This window comes from Perognathus longimembris, chromosome 6, assembly GCF_023159225.1.
Source record: "Perognathus longimembris pacificus isolate PPM17 chromosome 6, ASM2315922v1, whole genome shotgun sequence".
Lineage (NCBI taxonomy): Eukaryota > Metazoa > Chordata > Mammalia > Rodentia > Heteromyidae > Perognathus > Perognathus longimembris.
Window position 1 is genome coordinate 1 of NC_063166.1, and position 15,991 is coordinate 15,991.

The window sequence follows — 15,991 nt, forward strand, 5'->3', positions numbered from 1 at the left end:
TAACCCTAACCCTAACCCTAACCCTAACCCTAACCCTAACCCTAACCCTAACCCTAACCCTAACCCTAACCCTAACCCTAACCCTAACCCTAACCCTACCCTAACCCTAACCCTAACCCTAACCCTAACCCTACCCTAACCCTAACCCTAACCCTAACCCTACCCTAACCCTAACCCCTAACCCTAACCCTAACCCTAACCCTAACCCTAACCCTAACCCTAACCCTAACCCTAACCCTAACCCTAACCCTAACCCTAACCCTAACCCCTAACCCTAACCCTAACCCTAACCCTAACCCTAACCCCTAACCCTAACCCTAACCCTAACCCTAACCCTAACCCTAACCCTTACCCTACCCTAACCCTAACCCTAACCCCTAACCCTAACCCTAACCCTAACCCTAACCCCAACCCCAACCCCAACCCTAACCCTAACCCCAACCTCAACCCCAACCCTAACCTCAACCCTAACCCCAACCCTAACCCCAACCCAACCCTAACCCCAACCCTAACCCTAACCCCTAACCCTAACCCTAATCCTAACCCTATCCTAATCCTAAGTCTAACCATAACCCAAGCCTCAACCCTAGGATTAGCACTAAATCTGAGTGGGGGGGATCCCACTAACAATGAGCCTAACCTTAACCGAACACATGACCATAATTCGGGGAGGGGGGCCTCACCTTACCCTTAACCAAAAACTCTAAAACTAAGAACCCTCAAATCTAATCTATAACCCTAAGACCCACCCAACCATAACCCTAAATATCAATAGTAAACCCTAAGACCCACAACACTAACACAAAGACCCACTGACATTAACCCTCTGAATCCAAACCCAAAACCCCAACACTAAAACACGACACTAAAGCCCAACCCCTAACACCTAACCCCAACCTGAACCCTAACCTAAACCTCAACTCCAGTCCCAACCCAACCACCCCAATGGGTTGGGGTTTCGGGTTACAGTTGGACTTGGGGGTTAGTGTTCAGGTTGGGGTTAGGGTTTAGGGATGGGGTATAGGGTTATGGCTTACGGTTGAGTTTGAGGTTAGGGTCACATCAGGATGTGCCATTATGTGCTGGTGTGATAGGATGATGTGAACTGTTTTTCTGCAGCATACCTAAAAACTTAATTGTAAGTTGCACCCTGAGTCTTAACACCCAACCTAACCCTAACCTTAACATCGACAATCCTATGCCTAAGCCGTAATTGCACTCATACCAACACTGAAAACAATCGCCTTAAAACCTGAAAACACCTACCTCTAACCACAGATACCTAACAACCCAATTCCTTACACTAAGGCCCAGCCCAACCCCATACGTGACTTACCATCATTCTGCATCCTTGGAGGTAAGTGGCCTTCTTTCGTCAAACATGCTTAAGGGGTGTCCAAGGTTACAAAGAAATACACAGCACTCAATCCCCAACCCACACCCTCACATGTGTAGGCATAGCACGTCCAAGAACACAGTGAAAGCACAGCTGACCATTTATTCCAGTCTCCATTTTCACCCAAAGTTAGGCACAGCAAGAACACACAATCATGAAAGACAAGGGAAGGACTCAGATCAAACATCCACACAAAAGCTGAAAGCCATCGGAGGGGCCTCACAAACATTATAAACAAGTTTCGAATTAGGAATGGTTAACATGTACGTCAAATGTAAAATGTATGGAGAAAAGAGAGAACAAAAGGAGCGGAAGGGAGAAAGTGGAGGAGGTGGGGGTGGAGGGGGCAGGGCGGAATAATGGGAGGCAGGGGCAGATAAGAGAAGAGACAAAGTTTTCAAATCAAAATGGGAAGGAAATCCCATTATATTTCATTCTACAGGTAAGTCTCTGGGTACTAAAACAAAACTAAAAAAGCTCCTTTTCAGGACCTGAGCTACGTAGGGTGGCAAATTCAGGTAAACCCCACAGTTGCTAGGCTTGAGGCAGGAAGATTGAGAGTTCACAACCGGCCTGGTCTAATGTAGAAATACAATGTCTGCAGGAAAAAGAAAAAAAGATAGAAACGAGAAGGACGGGTAGGGAGGATGAGGAGGAGGGGAGGCACAAGAGGGGGAGGAGAGGGGTAGAGGAAAGGAGGGGAGTGGGGCAAAGGGGAAGGGGGAGTAAGCTGAGGCAGTTTTCAAGTGAAAAGGGAAATGATATATGTTGTGATGTGACGTGACGTGATTTGAAGATGTGATGTGAAGATGTGACTTGTAATGTGCCATGATATCATGATGATATGATGGAATCCTGTGAGATGGTGACATGATGTGATGATGTGATGTGAAGTGACCTGGCGATATTAAGTAATAGTATGATATGATGTGATGTGATGATGGAACAACTGTATGTGAAGTGGTGATGTAAGGTGATGCAATGATGTGATGTGATAATGTGATGTGAAGATGTAACCTAATTTTCTGAGGCATAAATAAAAATTGTAACTCACACCAAGTACCTTTAACACCTTAACCATAGCCTTAATATCGACAACCCCATATCTGAGACATAATCGCAATCATACCAACACTGAAAAAAGGAGCCCTAAGACCAGAAACCCTGACCTCTAACCACAAATACCTAACAACCCAATTTGTTAAACGTAAGCACAACCGAAACCATTCCGTGACTTATCAGACAATGTTCTGCATCCTTGGAGGTTGGTGGCCTTTTTTTGTCAAGCATGCTTAAGGGGTTTCCCAGTTTACAAAGATAGACAGCACTCGATCCCCCACCAATACCATTACATGTGTGGGCATAGCAGGTACATGAACACACTGAAACCACAGCTGACCATTTATTCAAGTCTCCATTATCACCCAAAGTTAGGTGAAGCGAGAGCACACCATCAAGCATGGTATGTCAAGCTCTCTGATCAAGCAACCCCACACAGCTGAAGGCCACACAGGCTTGGAATCATGAATACTAACAAGTACTTCAAACACATATCTGGAGAAAACAGAGAAGAGAGGCAGATGGAAGGGGAGAGGAGAGCACAAAATGACAGGAGACGAGGAGAAGAGAGAAGACACTTTTCAAATGAAAAGGGGGATGAAATCCCACACTATTTTATTCTAAAGTCTGTTCCTACTAAAACAGAACTAAATAAGTACATTTGCAAAATTTTAGATCATAAATTATACTTTATAAAAATGAACCAGATAGGGTGGCACATTCAGGTAAGAATGAAGTGATGTGATGTGAGGATGTGGAGTATTCTGAGGATGTAATAGTGTTACGTGATGTGGTGATGTGATGTCATAGTGTAAAGTGCTGTGCTGATGTAATGTGATCTATCTTTCTGCAGCATAACTAAACACTTGTCATTCACACCATGAGTATCGGTAACACCCAACCTTGACATCAACGACCCTACGCCTGAACGCTAATCAAAATCCTAACAACCCTAAACACAGTAGCCCTAAGAACTCTAACCCTTACCTCTAACCTCACACACCTAACACAATTCCTTAAAGCCCAACCATAACTGACTCCATGACTTACCAGACAGTGCTCCGCATGCTTGGAGGTACATAGCCTTATTTTGTCAAACATGCTTAACATGTGTCCAAGTTTACACAGAGATACACAGCACTCAATCCCTCACCCATACCCTCACATGTTTGCAGAGCAGGTGCATAAACACAGTGAAAGCACAACTGACCATTTGCTCAAATCTCCATTGTCACCCATAATTAGGCACAGCCAGAGCACACCATCACGCATGGTAAGGCAAGGACTCTGATCAAACAACCCCACAACTGCTGAAGGTCATCGGAGTGGCCTGACACACATTCTGAACCACACGGGTTCGTAATCATGAATACTAACATGTGCCTCAAACATAAAATAACTTAAGAAAACAAGAGAAGAGAAGGAAGGAAGGGGAGGAAGCAGAGGATGCAGGGGCGGAGGGGGCAGGTTAGAGGCAGAAAGGAGAAAATAAAGTTTTCAAATGAAAACGGGAATGAAATCCCATTCTATTTTGTTCTACAGGTCTCTTGCTACTAAAACAGAACTAAATAAGTGCCTTTTCAGTAACTTGTACATCATAAATTAAGCAAGGAAGGGTGGAAAATTCAGTTAAGCTCCACAGTTACCAGGCTGAGGCAAGAAGACTGAAAGTTCAAAACCGGCCTGGTATAGTGTATAAATACAATGTCTGGAGGAAAGATAAAAGAGAAAGATGGGAGGGTGAGAGGAGGAATAAGAGGAGAAGGATGAAAAGAGGAGAAGGGGGAGTAGGAGGGAGAGAAGAAAAGGCAGTCTTCAACTGACAAGGGGAATGATGTGATGTGACAACATATGATGGTGTGATGTGACTATGTGCCGTGATATGTTCTTGTGATGTGATTTGAGGATGTCATGTGATACTGTGATGTGAAGATGTTAATTCATATGTGATAAAGAGTCCTGTAAATTGGTGACGTGACGTGATTTGACGTGACGTAATCTGCTGATATGAAGTGGTGTGACTAGTGATGGTGTGACCTGATATTATAATGTGATGAGTTGATATGGTATGATATTGTCTATTGTGAGGATGTGACGTGATGTGATGTGAGGTGATGAGACATGATGTGATGTGATATGATGTGTTGTGTTTCTCTAAAGCATAACTACAAATTGTAATGCACACCCTGAGTCTACTTAACAACACACAACCTTAACCATATCCTTAACATCCACAACCCTAAACCCTAATCTCAATCATACCAACCCTGAAAACAGTAGCACTAAGATCTGAAACCACTACCTCCAACCCTAGACACCTAACAACCCAATTGCTTAAATTAAAGCCAAACCCCAACCCACTCTGTGACATACCAGTGTTCTGCATCCTTGGAGGTATGTAGCCTTATTTTCTCAAACATGCTTAAGGGATTTCCAAGTTTACACACAGAGATACACAGCACTCAATCCCCCACCCATACACTCACGTGTGTGCAGAGCAGGTGCATGAACACAGTGAAACCACAGCTGACCATTTTTTCAAGTCTCCATTGTCACCCATAGTTAAGCGCAGCAGGAGCACACCATAAGGCATGGTACGTCAAGGACTCTGATCAACAACACCCACAACTCCACAATTGCTGATGGCCATCGGATTGGCCTGACACACATTATGAACCACACAGACTTGGAATCATGAATGCAAACATATACCACAAGCATAAAACGTCTGGAGAAAAGAAAGAAGAGAAGGAGCGGAAGGGAGGAAGAGGATGAGGGGTGAGAGGCAGGGAGGAGAAAATACAGTTTCCAAATGAAAAGAGTAATGAAATCACATTCTATTTTATTCTATAGGTAAGTCTCTTACCACTGAAACAGAACTAAAAAAGTGCCTTTTCAAGAACTTTTGAATCACAAATTGAGCAAGGTAGGGTGGCAAATTCAGGTAAGCTCCACAGTTGGTAGGCAGAGGCAGGAAGATTGAGAGTACAGAACCCACCTGGGTCTAATGCAGAAATACAATGTCTAGAGGACAAAGAAAAGAAAGAGAAAAGATAGAAAAGAGAAAGATGAGACAATAGGAGGAAGAGGAGGAATGGAGGAAGAGGAGAGTGGAGGAGGGCGAGGAGAGTGGAGGAGGGCGAGGAGGGGGAGGAGGAGGGAGAGGAGATGGGGAGAAGGGAGGGGAATGGGAGAGCAGGGGAGGGGAGGAGGGAGCAGAGAGGACAGAGGCAGCTTTCAAGTGACAAGGGGAATGATGTGATGTATTGTGATTGATGATATGATGTGACCTGTGGGATGGTGTGATATTATGTGACAAGATATGATGGTGTGATGTCACGATGTGACGTGATATATTGACACGTGATGTAATGTGACATGATTTGAGGATGTAATAGTGTGATGTGAAGATGTGACTTTATATGAAGATGTGATGTGATGTCATATGATGTGAGGGAGTCCTGTGGCTTGTTGCGGTGTGGTGATGGTTTGATGTTATGTGATGTGACATGATATGATGAGGTGTGGGGATGATGTGGAACGATATGTTGTAATGTGAGGATGTGACATATTGTGATATGAAAAAGAATTATGAGAAATGTGTTGAGGTGATGGAGGATATAAAATGATGTCATTATTTGACATGATATGAGGATGTAATCTGATATTCTGCAGCATGAATAAAAACTGTAATTCACAACCTGAGTATCCTAAACAACACCCAACCTTAACCCTATCCTTAATATCGACAATCCTACACCTGAACCCTAATCTCAATCATACTAAACCTGAAAACAGTACTCCTAAGAACACCCCAGACACCTAACAACCCAATTCCTTAAACTAAAGCCCAAGCCACTCCATTGCTTATTAGTGTTCTGCATCCTGGAGAGAGGTGGCCTTGTTTTGTCAAACATGCTTAAGGGTTGACACACAGCACTCGATCCCCCACCCATACCCTCAGATGTGTGTGCAGAGCAGGTGCATGAACACAGTGAAAACAAAGATGACCGTTTATTCAACTCTCCATTATCAACCAAACTTAGGCGCAGCGAGAACACACCATCAGATATTGTAGATCAAGGACTCTGATCAAACAACCTCACAACAGCTGAAGGCCATCGGAGTGGCTTGACACACTCTAAACCATGAATGGTAACATATAACTGAAACATAAAATGTCTGCAGAAAACAAGACAAAAGAAGGAGGGGAGGGGAAGAGAGGAAGTGGAGGAGGTGGGGTGAAGGGGGCGGGGGCAGATGAGGGGGTAATGGTGGCAGAGAGGAGAGGAGAGAATAAAGTTTTCAAATGAAATGGGAAATTAAATCCCATTCTATTTCAATCTTCTGGTTAAGGCTTGGTACTAAAACAGGACTAAAAAAGCGCCTTTTCAGTACCTTTTAGATAATAAAATTGAGCCAGGCAAGGTGGCAAATTCAGATAAGCCCCAGAGTTGGTAGGCTGAGACAGGAAGATTGAGGGGCCTGGTCTAATGTAGAAATACAATGTCTAGAGGAAAGAGAAAAGACAGAAAGGAGGATGGGAAGGGAGGGGGAGAAGGAGGAGAAATGGAGGAGGGGGAGGAGAGGGGTAGAGGAAGGGAGGGGAATGGGAGAGCAGGGGAGGTAGGGAAGGAGCTGATAGGAGAGAGGCAGTTTTCAAGTGAAAAAGGGAATGTGATGTGTTATGATGTCACGTGATGTAAGGATGTGTTGTGAAGATGTGACTTGTTGTGATGTGATATCTTGATGATGTGATGGAGTCCTGTGACTTGGTGACAAGACTTGATGATGTGACATGTTCTGGTTATGTGAAGTGATGGTGTGATGTGATAATGTGGTGTGATTATGTGACATGTGTAATTATGTGATAGTGTGTTGTGAGGCAATGCATTATGTGGTGATGTGATGATGTGATGTGAGGATTTAATCTAATTTTCTGAAGCATAGCCAAAAATTGTAATTTCACCAAGTATCCTTAATAGCACCCAACCCAAACCCTATCCTTCCTATCCTTAACATTGACAACCCCATACCTGAACCTAATCTCAATCATAACAACCCAGAAAACCCCAACCCACTCCATGACTTACTAGACAGTGTTCTGTATCCCTGGAGGTAGGTGGCCTTCTTCTCTCAAGCATGCTTAAGGAGTGTCCAAGTTTACACACAAAGATACAAAGCACTTGATTCCCACACCCGTACCCTAACATGTGTGGGCATAGCAGGTACATGAACACAGTGAAAGCACAGCTAACCATTTACTGAAATCTCCATTGTCAGCCAAAGTTAGGTACAGCGGGAGCACATCAAACATGGTAAGTCAAGCACTCTGATCAAGCAACCCCATAACAGCTGAAGGCCATCGAAGTGGCCTGACAAACATTGTGAACCATACAGGTTTCGAATCATGAATACTAACAAGTAACTCAATCATAAAACTCAATCATAAAAGTAACTCAATCATAAAAACAAAATAATGAGAGAAGATAGAAAAGGGTGGGAGAGGAGGAAGACGAGGAATGGAAAAGGGGGAAGAGGGGAGGAGGGGGGAAGAGAGAGAGGAGACGGGGAGAGGAAGGGAGCAGAATGGGGGAGGAGGGAGCAGAGAGGACAGAGGCAGTTTTCAAGTGACAAGGGGAATGATGTGATGTATTATGATGATGGAGGATATGATGTGACCTGAAGTGATGGTGTGATGTGAGGTAACAGGATATGATGGTGTACTCTGAAGACGTCACGTATTATATTGTGACGTGATGTGCTGTGACATGATTTGAGGATGTGATGTGATAGTGTGATGTTAAGATGTGACTTTATATGATGATGTTAACTGATGTCATATGGTGTGAGGGAGTCCTGTGGCTTGGTGATGTGATGTGATGATGTGACGTGATCTGAGGAAATGAAGTGATGGTGTGACATGATGTGTTGTGACATGAAATGATGATGTGATGAGATGATGTGATATATCATGTTATCTGAGGATGTGACTTCAGATATGACAAGTTATGAGAAATGTGTGTTGATGTGATGATTGCAGGTTGTGAAATGATGTGACGTGACGTATGTAATCTAATTTACTGCACCATGAATAAAAATTGTAACTCACGAGTATCCTTAACAACACCCAACCTTAACACTATCCTTAACATCGACAGCCCTACACCTGAACCCTAATCTAAATCATACCAATCCTTTAAAGAGTAACCCTAAGACCTGAAACCCCTACCTCTAACCCCAGACACCTAACAACCCAATTCCTTACAGAAAAGCCCAACCCCAACAAACTCCATGACTTACCAGTATTCTGCATCCTTGGTGGTAGGTGGCCTTCTTTTCTCAAGCATGCTTAAGGTGTGTCCAAATTTACACCGAGATACACAGCAATCGATCCCCCACCCATACCCTCACGTTTGTAGGCATAGCAAGTGCATGAACACAGTGAAAGCACAGCTGACAATTTACTCAGGTCTCTATTGTCACACAAAGTTATGTGCGGCTAGAGCACACAATTCAGCATGGTAGGTCAAGCACCCTGATCAAGCAACCCCACAACAGCTGAAGGCCATCGGAGTGGCCTGACATATTCTAAATCATACAGTTTTGGAATTATGAATACTAACATATACCTCAAACATAAAATGTATGGAGAAAACAGAGAAGAGAGAAGACAAGGAGAGGGTAGAGGAGAGGACAAAAAAAGAGGAGAGGAGAAGGACAAGGAGAATAAACTTTTCAAATGAAATCCCATTCTGTTTTATTCTACAGGTAAGTCTGTAGCTACTGAAACAGAACTAAAAGAGTGCCTTTTCAAGAACTTTTCGATCATAAAATTGAGCCAGGTAGGGTGGCACATTCAGATAAGGTTGGGGTGATGTGATGTGATAATGTGACATGATGTGATGACTTGATGGGATGATGTGATATATCTTTCGGAAGCATAACTAAAAATTGTAATTCACACCCTGAATATCCTAAACAACACCCAACTTAACCCTATCCTTAACATCGACAACCAGACACCAAAACCCTGATCTCAATCATAACAACCCTGAAAACAGTAGCTCTAAGAACTCTTAACCACTGACACCTAAAAAACCAATACCTTAAAGTAATGCCCAACCCACGCCATTGCTTAACAGTGTTCTGCATGTTTGGAGGTAGGTGGCCTCCTTTAGTCAAGCATTCTTAAAGGTTGTCCAAATTTAAACAAAGAGATACAGCACTCGACCCCCCACCCATACCCTCACATGTGTGCAGAGCAGGTGCATGAACACAGTGAAAGCACAGCTGACCATTTATTCAAGTCTCCATTGTCACCCAACTTAGCTACAGCAGAAACACACAATAAAGCATGGTAGAGCAAAGAATGTTTTCAAACAAACCCCACAACTACTGAAGGCCATCGAGTAGCACAAGACACATTCTAAACTATACAGGTTTGGAATCATGAATAAACATGTACCTCAAACATAAAATGTCTGGAGAAAACAGAAAAGAGAGAAAACAGAGAAGAGGAGAGCAAGGGCAGAGGGAAGGGCAGAGGAAAAAAGGACAGCAGAGGAGAAGAGAGAATAAACTTTTCAAATGAAAAGGGGAATGAAATCACATTCTATTTTATTCTACAGGTAAGTGTCTTGCTGCAAAAGCAAAACTAAAAAAGTGCCGTTTCAAGAACTAAATTTTAGATCATGAAATTGAACCAAGTAGGGTGGCACATTCAGGGAAACCCCACAGTTGGTAGGCTGAGGCAGGAAGATTGAGAGTTCAAAACAGGCCAGGTCAAATGTAGAAATACAAATACAATGTCTGGAGAAAAAAGAAAGGAAACACATAAGAGGAGGAGGGGGTAAGGGAGGTAGGAACAGTGACAGGAAGGGGAAGGAAGAAGAGAAGAAAAAGGAGGAATAGCAGAAGAGGGAGGAGGAGAAATGGAGGAAGAGGCGGGGTGGAGGTGGAGGGGAGGAAAAGGAGACAAAGTTTCCATATGAAAAGGGTACTGAAATCCGATTCTATTTTATTCTTCAGGTGTCTGTAGCTACTAAAACAGAACTAAAAAAAAAGTGCTATTTCAAAAACTTTTAGGTCAAAAAATTGAGCCAGGTAGGGTGGCAAATTCACATAAGCCCCAGCGTTGATAGGCTGAGGCTTGAAGATTGAGAGGTCAAAACCGGCCTGGTCTTATATAGAAATACAATGTCTGGAGGAAAAAGAAAAGAGAAAAAATATAAAAGAAGGATGTGAGGAGAGGAGGAGGAGGAGGAGGAGGAATGGTGGCGGAGGAGGGGGAGGAGAGGGAGAGGAAAGGAGCGGAGAGGAGAGAGGCAGTTTTCAAGTGACAAGGGGAATGATGTGATGTGTTGTGATGATGTGATGTGATGATGTGCAGTGATCTGGTGATGTGATGGGAGCTGGTGATGTGATGGGATCTAGTGATGTGAAGTGATGGTGTGATGTGATGACGTGATGTGATTATGTGACGTGTAATTATGTGACATACTGTGGGGATGTAATCTACTTATCTGAAGCATAACTAAAAAAAACAATCTGAAAGCATAACTAAAAAAACCAATCCTGAAAACAGCCGTAAGCCCTGAAACCCCCACCTCTAACCCCAGACACCTAACAACCCAATTCCTTAATGTAAAGCCCTACCCCAATGCATTCCGTGACTTACCAATGTTCTGAATCCCTGGAGGTAGTTGGCCTTATTTTTGTCAAACATGCTTAAGGGGTGTCCAAGTTTACACACAGAGACACAAAGCACTCGATTCCCCACACATACCCTCACATGTGTAGGCAGAGCAAGTCCATGAACACAGTGAAAGCACAGCTGACCATTTATTCAAGTCTCCATTATCACACAAAGTTAGGCATAACAGGAGAACACAATCAAGCGTGGTAGAGCAAGGACTCTGATCAAACAACCCCACAACTGATGAATGCCATTGGAGTGGTCTGGCACACATTCTAAAACACATGGGTTTGGATTCATCAATAGTAACATGTACCGCAAACATAACTGGAGAAAAGAGAGGAGAAAAAAAGAAAAGAGAAGGAGGGGAGGGGGTGGAGGAGGCTGGGACATAAGAGGAGAGGAGGAAAGGAGAGAATAAAGTATTCAAATGAAAAGGGGAATGAAATCCCATTCTATTTTGTCCTACACATAAGTCTCTTGTTACTTAAAATTCAGCCAGGAAAGGTGGCAAATTATGGTAATCCCCACAGTTGGTAGGCTGAGGAAAGAAGATTGAGAGTTCAAAACAGGCCTGCTCGAGTGTGGAAATACAATCTGGAGGAAAAAGAAAAAAGAGAAAAGATACAAAATAGAAGGATGAGAGGACGTAGAAGAGGAGGAGAAGGATGAATGGAGGAGGAGGAGGAAGAGGAGAGGGGAGAGGAAGGGAGGAAGAAGAGGGGAGGAGGGGAAAGAGTAGAGGAGGATAGAGAGGTGGAGAGGCAGGAGGAGAGGGGGGGAGGAAGGGGGAAGTTGGAAAGCAGGGGAGGAGAGGATGGAGCAGAGAGCACAGAGGCAGTTTTCAAGTGACAAGTGGAATGATGTGATGGGTTGTGATGGTATGAAGTGACCGAATGTTGTGCTGTGATGTGATGTGATGTGATGTAATGTGACAAGTTATGATGCTGTGATGTGATATGACGTGATTTGAGGATGGATGTGATAGTGTTATGTGAAGCTGTGACTAGATATGAGATGTGATGTCAGATGATGATGTGATGGAGTCCTGTGACTTGGTGACATGACGTGATGATGTGACGTGATCTGGTGATATGAAGTGATGGTATGACGTGATATGATGACATGATGTGATGTGATAAGTGAGGGTGTGACATGTCATACGACAAGATAAATCGTGTTGATGTGATCTGCGGATGAGATGTGATGTGATGATGTGACGTTATTTGATGTGATGTGAGGATGTAATGTAATTTTCTGAAGCGTAACTAAAAATTGTAATTCACACCCTGAGTATCCTTAAAAACACCCAGCCTTAACCATATCCTTAACATCGACAACCCTATACCTGAACCCTAATATCAATCATACCAACCCTGAAAACAGTAGGTCTAAGAACTGAAAACACCTACCACTAACCACAGACACCTAACAACCCGATTCCGCTCAACCCCAACCCACTCTGTGACTTACCAGTGTTCTGCATCCTTGGACGTAGGTGGCCTCCTTTTGTCATGCATGCTTAAGGGGTGTCCAAGTTTAAACAGAGATACACAGCACTCGGTCCCTGCCCAAACACTCACATGTGTGTGCAGAGGGAGCACATCAGCCATGATGAGGCAAGCACTGATCAAAGAACGCCCACAACAGCTGAAGGCTGTCACAGACAGCCTTCTAAACCACACAGAGAAGAGAGAAAACAGAGGAGGGGAGAGGAGAAGACCAAAAAAAAGGAGAAGAGAAGGAAAAGAGAGAATGAAGTTTTCAAATAAAAAATACAATGAAATCCCATTGTGTTTTATTCTACAGCTAAGTCACTTGCTACTAAAAAAAGTGCCACTTCGGGGCTGGGGATATAGCCTAGTGGCAAGAGTGCCTGCCTCGGATACACGAGGCCCTAGGATCGATTCCCCAGCACCACATATACAGAAAACGGCCAGAAGCGGCGCTGTGGCTCAAGTGGCAGAGTGCTAGCCTTGAGCGGGAAGCCAGGGACAGTGCTCAGGCCCTGAGTCCAAGGCCCAGGACTGGCCAAAAAAACAAAAAAAAAAAAAGTGCCACTTCAAGAACTTTTAGGTAATAAAATTGAGCCAGGTAGGGTTGCAAATTCAGTTAAGCCCCACAGTTGGTAGGCTGAGGCAAGAAGATTGAGAGGTAAAAACTGGCTGGGTATAATGTAGAAATACAAATACAATGTCTGGAGAAAAAAGAAAGTAATGAGAAAAGACAGAAAACAGGAGAATGGCAGGAAGGAGCACAGAGGAGAGGGGGAAGGAGGAAGAGAAAGAGGAGGAGGAGAGGGGGAGGCAGAAGGTAGGGGGAGGAGGAAAAGCAGAAATGGAGGGGGCGGGGCGGAGGTGGAGAAGAGGGGAGGAGGAGAGAAAGTTTTCAAATGAAAAGGGGAATGAGGGGCTAGGGATATGGCCCAGTGGAAAGAGTGCTTGCCTTGTATACATGAGGCCCTGGGTTCGATTCCCCAGTACCACATGTACAGAAGAAAAAAGAAAGAGGAAAGACAGAAAAGAGGAAGATGGGAGGGGAAGGAGGAGCAGGGAGGGGAGTGGGGAGGAGAAAGAGGAGGAGCAGGAGAGGAGGCAGGGAGGGGCAGGAGAAGGAGGAGAAATGGAGGAGGGATTGGGGCAGAGGTGGAGGAGGGGAAGAGAAAAGGAGAGCTACTAAAACAACTATAAAAGTGCCTTCTCAAGAACTTTCAGATCATAGAATTGCTTATGCTATTCATATGAGGAAATGCTATAGCATGTGCTCCAATCATTAATGGCACTAATCAGTTTGTGAACCCTCCAATCATAATTGGTATAACTATAAAGAAAATTATAACAAATGCGTGGGCGGTGACAGCTACATTGTAGCTTTGATCATCCCCTAATGGAGCTCCTGGTTGACCAAGTTCAGCCTGGATGAGGATGCATAAACCCGCACCTACTCTTCCGGCTCATGCTCTGAATATAAAGTATAGGGTTCCAATTTCTTTATTGGTTGAAAATAATCAATGAATAATGAACATAATTATTGATAGAATGGCTGAGTAAGGAATTAGACTGTAAATCTAATTACAGGGGTAGACCACTTTCTATCATAGTCCTGAGGTGACATTTCATATTGAATTGCAAATTCAAAGGAGCAGCTTCAATCCTTCCGGGACTTCTCCTGCCTTTTTTCTTGGCGGGAGAAGTACATTGAAGCCAGATGATTTAGGGTATTTAGCTGTTAACTAGTATTTTGTAGGTTTGATACCTATCAATCTAGTGAGGATTTAGCTTAAGTGATTGGTTTGCGTCCAGAAGATGTACTATTCGTTCTGCAGTCCTTAAAGACGGAAATTAAATTTGAGTGTTTACTTAGGGTCTTTGGTTGACCTAAATTTCTAGAATATTGAGTTCAATAATGGGGATGGGAGAGTGAAAATGAGGATAGAAAAAGAAGAGTCGGGATGGGTCATAAGCTTTTGTGATTATTTAGTCCTCATATGAATTTATTATTTGGAAGGGGAAATAATGTAAGGGCAGATGAATAGATTAGTCAAAGATAAAAGCAAAGGTTTAGTATGGCTGATATGGCTATAAATATACTTGTTATAATATTTTTGTTTGACACTATTTCTTGGATAATAAACCATTTAGGTAGAAATCCTGTTAGTGGGGGTAGTCCTCCTAATGATATGTGTGACCAGCATAATTAAAGTAATTAATAGGGTAGAATTTCATGCTATGGTTAGAGATGTAGTGTTATTAGCTGAAAGAAAGTCTAAGGAGATGAACATGTTAATTGTCATGTTAGTAGGATTATACCAGAGAGTAATGGAATGCCTTGAGTAACTTCTAATACTCAAAGGTGGAATGGGGCTAATCCAAGTTTTATGGCTAGGGCAATTGGTAGTATATATAGGTATAGGTTGTCTTTTAGGTCAACTATGTTTCATTGTCCAGATGAATCAAGGTTATTGAGGATATCATATATAAGGATTATTGATGCTGTTGCTTGTGTTAGGAAATATTTTGTGGCTGCTTCTGTTGAACGTGGGTTACTGTTGTAAATTATTATAGGAATAATTGCTAGTATGCTAATTTCTTTTTTTTTTTTTGCCAGTCCTGGGCCTTGGACTCAGGGCCTGAGCACTGTCCCTGGCTTCTTCCCGCTCAAGGCTAGCACTCTGCCACTTGAGCCACAGCGCCACTTCTGGCCGTTTTCTGTATATGTGGTGCTGGGGAATCGAACCTAGGGCCTCGTGTATCCGAGGCAGGCACTCTTGCCACTAGGCTATATCCCCAGCCCCCCAAGTATGCTAATTTCTAGTCCTATTCATATGTATATTGAGTGTGAGGTTGTGAGAAATAAAGATACTATAAAGATAGTAAATGTAACTAGTGAATATACAACAATATTAATATGGGAGGGGATAAAACCAACATTTTCGGAGTATGGGCAGGAGACCTTTAATTAGCTGACCTTACTAGAATTTAGTGTAATAGGTAGCACGAAGAATTTTGAGTTATTAGGTTGAGTTCGAGTCCTACAATTCTAGAAATAAAAGGAATATAACCCTTATATTTTACTCTATCAAAATAACTCTTTAGACAGACATATTTCTATATTAGTGGTGGTATGCTCGTCTTACATATAGGTAGTGAAATGTGCCACATACATAGAGCAGGGTTAGGGGAAGGAAGTTTTTCATAGAAAATGCATAAGTTGGTCATATCAAAAATGATCCATAGAGGGCTGGGGATATGGCCTAGTGGCAAGAGTGCTTGCCTCCTATACATGAGGCCCTGGGTTCGATTCCCCAGCACCACATATACAGAAAACGGCCAGAAGTG